This window comes from Xyrauchen texanus, chromosome 14 (genome assembly GCF_025860055.1).
Source record: "Xyrauchen texanus isolate HMW12.3.18 chromosome 14, RBS_HiC_50CHRs, whole genome shotgun sequence".
In the NCBI taxonomy this organism is placed as follows: domain Eukaryota; kingdom Metazoa; phylum Chordata; class Actinopteri; order Cypriniformes; family Catostomidae; genus Xyrauchen; species Xyrauchen texanus.
Window position 1 is genome coordinate 13,814,773 of NC_068289.1, and position 6,904 is coordinate 13,821,676.

Sequence of the window (6,904 nt, forward strand, 5' to 3'; positions counted from 1 at the left end):
AGCTGAAACTCTATACATATCATAAATGGGTCACTCCTACAATTTGGTGACATTCCGGCATTGATATTTGGAAAAATAAAACACTTTTACTGTTCTTTTTAACAAGCTTATCAAAATTGTAATCGGGTGAAATTAAACAATATAAATAACACACACACTTGTACTGAGGACTTAAATGACACAGAATTGTAGGAATGATCCATATTTACAGGCATTCCTGAGCAAGACATTGCTTTACATTGAAAAACAGCTTAGACAGACCCAAAAATGCATTTCATGTGAACAAAAATGTCATTTTTAGATTGGATTGAGATTACTCAAAGTCATTAACATATTCTAAATACTTTCGATTACTTCTTCAGCACTGGTAGAGTTTTTCATTTGTTTTCACTAAGAAAACTCTGCCAGTACAGTGAGACAAAATACATGTATGTTAAAAATACATTCTCTGAAAAACCTAAATATCTTATGCAGTGCTGTTTCTAAAACAAGATATATCAAATAGATTTTGTTTTGAGGATTTGTAGATATTTTTACAGGAAAACAACACCAAAATTATTATCAAAAATATTATTTTTTTCCCCTAATATCAAAAGTATTTTCATTTTATTATGATCCAACGTGAATTTTCTTGATAAAAAAATGCCTGGTAACGTGTGCATATAAAATGGATAGAAATAGCATTTTAGCTCAGCATAAAGCTGACAATTTACACAAAGTATATGTCTAGTACTTGTGCTTACTTCAAACTTCAGTGTTATGCAAAGTGTTTCACCGCTGTTCAAATGCACTTTGGATCACATCATTTATATGTATAAATCTTTTCTGAAAGGACTAAATATTAAATTAAACAAATGACAATAAAATGCAAAGTAAGCTCTTCAGTAATCAACATACTTTTTGAAAGCAACTGTATTCTAATTAACAATTAGTTAAATTGTAAATGTAGTGGAATGCAGTTACTTATATTTTTTATTTTAAATATGTAACCCGTGACATGTATACCCTGCCGAGGGTATATGCAAATATTGATCCTTGGTCGTATATGCAAAAAGCCCTAGGAAAAAAGAAAGCATATGGCGTATACATGCGTATGGCCCAGACTACACCACTGGTTTGCCTACATTTTCCTTGTGATCGCTGGTATTTGTTGTCTGTATTTAAACAGTTCTGCATCTGAACCTGTCATTTGCTTCAGGCTGCATATTGATTAAAAATCATACTTTCTACTTCATTCTATGAATGGAATCCACATGAGATAAGTAAAAGAAGCTGTTATAACAACTCGACAATAATTGAAAGAGAGATATGTATTAGATCATTTTCTAATGTATACATCCAGCATTCATGTGCTAATGCTAGCGTATTAACCATAGCCATAGTATGCATCTGTTACCCTTTTTATTGTATTTTATGAATGTTTAAAAAATAATCCACATAAGATCATGAATTTGTTCTACTTCTATTAAAGAAAGAAATGTATGGGGGCCTGGGTTGCTCAGCGAGTAAAGACGCTGACTACCACCCCTTGAGTCGTGAGTTCGAATCCAGGGCTTGCTGAGTGACTCCAGCCAGGTCTCCTGCTTGGGACGGTAGAGTCACATGGGGTAACCACCTCATTGTCACTATGATGTGGTTCACTCACAGTGGGGTGCGTGGTGAGTTGTGCGTGGATAACAGAGCTGCAGAGAATAACGTGAAGCCTCCCACATGCTATGTCTCTGCATAATACCTTCAACAAGCCATGTGATAAAATGTGCGGATTGACGGAGGCAACTTAGATTCGTCCTCCACCACATGGATTGAGGCGAGTCACTACACCACCATGGGGACTTAGAGCGTATTGGTGAGAATAAGGGAAGAAAATCCAAGAAAAAAAGAACAAATAAAGACATTTATTGCTACTGCAAAGAACAGTGTTTATATGTATGAAATGAGTGTTACTAAGGCAGACAGAAAGGAGGATTGGTCAATGGACAAAAGAATAGTAATTAGAAGCACATCAATGTGTCACAAGTGTGAATGGTTTACAGACTGCTGATACAAAAATGAAACTTTCTAAAAATGAAGCTCCTTTGTGTGGACTGCAGTGGCGAGGACTCCACAACAGCGCATCCCTTCTCTTTCCCAGGCTTCTGCACCAATGTAACAAAGGTTAAGGATGGGAAAGGAGGAGGCAGGAACCGGCTAAACCATCAAAATAATATTTAATTTTAACAAAAAGACACAATGACAGATGGTAGCTGCATGTGGCTCTCTCACTCTCGAACTGCCACGGCCTGGCCCTGCCCTCCTCCTCGTCACATATATATTTATATCACACAATATACAATACACAATAGCTTTGTAAGGATACACAAAACCTGCCGAAGTGCTGCGGGGAATCAGGATGCTGAGGCCCGTTCACCAGCGAAGTGTCAAGCGGCGAGGCGGTGTGATGATCGCCGGAGCACTGCAGGCACGCTGACTCATGTATATTGATGGCGAATGTAGAGGGCTTCTAGACAAGAGATGATCGCTGGGGGCCTGGGTAGCACAGCGAGTATTGGCGCTGACTACCACCCCTGGAGTTGCGAGTTTGAATCCAGGTTGTGCTGAGTGACTAAAGCCAGGTCTCCTAATCAACCAAATTGGCCCGATTGCTAGGGAGGGTAGAGTCACATGGGTAACCTCCTCGCTATAATGTGGTTAGCTCTCAGTGGGGCACGTGGTGAGTTATGCGTGACTTAGAGCGAATTCCAAATTGGGGGAAAAAAAAGAGATGATTGCTGTTTCGAAGGGAGAAATTCGGAGGAAATGGTGTTTGTGCACCTGCTTTTTAGTAGACAGTTTTGCACCGAAGCGGGTGTGGCTCAAACAGCATAGACAGTATTAGAATATTGGCATTATTGTAGAGTGGTTTCAACTAGGTTGAGCAAGAAGGCACTCCTCATATACATTAATAAATGTAATGTAAATTGTACTGAGTTGTAAGGGAACTAATTTGATAAAAACTGTACATATTTACTGAGTGGACTGTCTAGGGCGGAAGTGCACAGGTGGAATCGGCCTCATAGCTGCAAGACGGTTTTCTCTCCATTTTCTATTGAAGTGTTGTGGAGATCAACACACTTGTCCTTTAGACACATAATTGTATAATTTACCTTTATGTTAAGAGATAAGACTTTTAAAACATGTAGTAACCGTGAGCACCAGCAATAAAAAGCATTATCCTCCTCCTAAGGTTTGTAGCCTATGCAATTTTGTTCAATTATTTTAATGATTCATAATTTAATACCAGACAGTTTTATTTTATGTTTGTTAACTATCTTTTTGATTAAATAAAATGTAGGAACATAAACTTGAGTATTCATTACTTACTGACAAGTAACACCTCAGTTACTATTAATGGTTTATAATTTTATAAATTGTTTTCACTTAATAATAATGTTCCAGTTCTCTTACGAGAGGTTCTCTCGTATTGCGTAAGCTAGCTTACGCTACGAGAAAGATTCATCTTTTCTGAGATATTGAAGCCAAAAAATTATCCTTAATTTTTGTATCCATTGTCAACGCAGTGCGGCAGCTGCAGACCTTGAGCGGGCTAGCTAGCGAGCTCATAGGTTGCTCTGTGGCAACTGCTGCAGCCTATAGATCGAGCTTGGGCGAACTCAGCATCCAATGAGAGGCGTCCAGCGCTCACTGCATCAAAGCCCGCCAAAATGGGCGTGACTAGAGTGCATATAAGCGTAGTTCGTAGGCTGGAACCCTGATTTTCATCTCTTCAGCGAAGCTCTCCGCATCGCTGACCTGGAAGCCGCGTCGCCGTTCGAGGGGCATCTAGCAAGCGTGGACAGCGCTAGAAGAAGCCGGCCGTCTCAGCCACCTTCAACCATCCTGCGAGCTACGCCATCCAACGACGTATCCTTTTATTCAGCAAGCTAGTTCTCACGAACTATTCACAAAAGTGTACGACCGTCTTTTTCAAGATGCCTCGCTCCACTTGCGCCTCATGTCGCGCCCTTCTCAGCACAGGAGACCGCCACATCATCTGCGCTCTCTGCCTGGGACTGGGGCACGCAGAGCTCACCCTCACTGAGGGCGGATGCGATTTCTGCGAGGAGCTACCGATGTCGACCCTGCGGGCTCGACTCGAAGCGGTCAAAGCAGAAACCGCCACGCCGCTTACCCTCAGCCGCGCAGGAAGAAGCGCCGCTCACAAAGGCTGCCGGAAACTGTGGTTGAAGCGACTGCCTCGCCGAGCCTCTCCCTCGAGCATCGCTTCACCCTCCCGCCCCGGGACGCCGCAGTTGCCGCCGAGCGGCCGCACTGCTGCCATCTCGGATGACGAGGCGGAGGATAAGGGCCGCTGTTCCATCATGGCTTCGGACAGCGAGGAGTGGACAGGCTCCCAAGCCTCCTCCTCGGCCCAGGAATCCAGCAGGACCCGCGCCGAGTCGAAGGGGAGTTAACACGCCTCCTCACACAGGGCGTCGACCGCCTCGGGCTCGAGTAGTCACCGCCCCTGAGCAGGCACCCAACAGACTCGACGGCTGCTTTCTTCAAAGCCATCGCCGCTCTACACCCGCGGCCGGGCCGCTCCCTTCCTGCCGGAATTACATACGGAGCTTGCAAAGTCGTGGAACGCTCCTTTTTCAGCCAGGACCCGTTCCCACGTCTCCACCTCTCTCGCGTCGGTGGACGGCGCCACTGAGAGAGGCTACTCCTCCATCCCCCCGGTCGAGGACTCGGTAGCAGCACACCTTTGTCTGCCCTCCGCGAGATGGCGTTCCAAGCCTGTGCTCCCGTCTAAGGCCTGCAGAGCGACTTCCGCCTATGTTGGCTGCGCCTATTCCGCCGCCGGCCAAGCCGCATCTGCTCTGCACTCAATGGCCGTTTTACAGATCCTACAAGCAGACCTTCTTCGGAGTGGGATGAGAAAGGCAGGCACCCAGAGGCTGTTACTGATCTACGGCGCGACAGACCTCGCCCTTCGGCTACCAAAGCTGCAGCCCAAGCTCTAGGGAAGTGCATGGCCTTGCTGACTGTGACCAAGAGACACTTATGGCTAACACTAGCCGACATGGGAGAAGCAGAGCGCTCCACGTTCCTCAACGCACCGCTCTCTCCGACCGGTCTCTTCGGCTCCGCGGTGAGTGGCATTGTTGACCGCTTCTCAGAAGTCCAGAAAGCCACCCAAGCCATGAACCTCTTCCCGCCGCGTCGCGCTAGCTCCTCTGCAGGCCGCTCACGTGATCAGCCTCCTGCACGAGCCTCTTCACAGCGCCCAGTTCAACAAACTCAGACTTCTCAGCGTCGACAGGGCGGCCGCCCTCGATCGCGCTCAGACAGCCACCGCAGACCGCCGCCCCCCCGCGGGCCTCGATTTAAGGTAACGCTGAAACCAGAGCAACCAAAGTCTTCCTAACTTTGTTGAACAAACGACGGCTCAGTCCCGCCGCGGCGGACCACCGTCAAAGCTTTGCCCCTGTCAGTCCCCTTCTCTCAGGCTACTACAGTGGTGAATTTAGCAGACAACAAGCCGGTGACACTGCCCGCTTGCCTGCACTCAAACGCCGTTTTCACGGCGACCCAAATAAATCTTGTAAAGAGCAAACATGTCTTATGTGTAGAAAAAGTGCCCACAACCCAGTGTTCGCCCCTACACACAAGCATAACACATCCCGTGCCCCTATCAGAGCACGCTCTCATAAAGCGGTTACGAACCGCTCGAGCGTCAGCGTCAATGAAGGCGCCCACAAATGCGTCGCGCGCCCATTCTCTGCCCGCTCTGTCACACGACCAGCCCTATGTGTAGAAAATGTGCCCACAATCCAGTGTTCACTTCTGCACACAAGCACTGCATGTCTCGTGTCCCCACCAGAGCACGCTCACATAAAGCGGTTACTGAACCGCTCGAGCGCTAGAGTCAATAAATGCGCCCACAAATGCGTGCGCGCGCCCATTCTCTGCCCGCTCTGTTACACGGCCAGCAACCATTCCTCTGTGTGTAAGTCCCGTGCCCATGACTGCTTGCGCATCACGTAACAGATGTGACTCTTTCCCCATTCATTCCAATCGGAAGTCACTCACAAAACAGCCTGTTCATGCTGTCTGCGAGCAATCATGCATGAACACACTAAACGCAGCTCACACATTTTGTTCAGCTCTGTGTGCGGCAATCAGAGCGAATTGGCCATTCACCCTCTAGCGTTACGCTTCAAAGCGTGGGAAGCTATTCCAGGGATATCCAAGTGGGTGTTAAGCACAATACAACAGGGCTATTTGCTACAGTTCGATCGCCGCCCCTCGCTTCAGAGCGCGGCTCGAAACCACTGTGAACACGGAAGCAGCGTGCATGCTTCGTTCAGAAATAGCAAGCCTTCTGTGCAAAAGGGCCGTAGAAAAGTGCCACCCTCTCTGAGCGAGTCGGGGCTTTACAGCCGTTATTTTCTTGTTCCCAAGAAAGACGGCGGCCTCAGACCCATATTAGATCTCAGGGTTTTGAACAAGGTGCTTGCAAAAGACCGTTCAAAATGCTTACAATCAGGAAACTCCTCGCGCATGTGCGCCAGGGGGACTGGTTTATTTCTCTCGATCTGAAAGATGCATACTTTCAGATTCAGATAAATCCCCGTCACAGGCCATTCTTGAGATTCACCTTCGATGGCCAGGTTTATCAATACACCGTCCTTCCATTCGGCCTGTCCTTAGCACCCCGTACTTTCACGAAGTGCATGGATGCGGCGCTCGCACCCCTGCGGAGTCAGGGTTTGCGAATTCTGAACTATTTGGACGACTGGCTGATTATGGCTCAGTCACATATGGAGCTTCTGTCTCACAGAGCAGTTCTCCTCAGCCATCTGAACAGTTTGGTCTTGCAGTCAATTGGACCAAGAGCTCACTACAGCCCAATCAGACCATT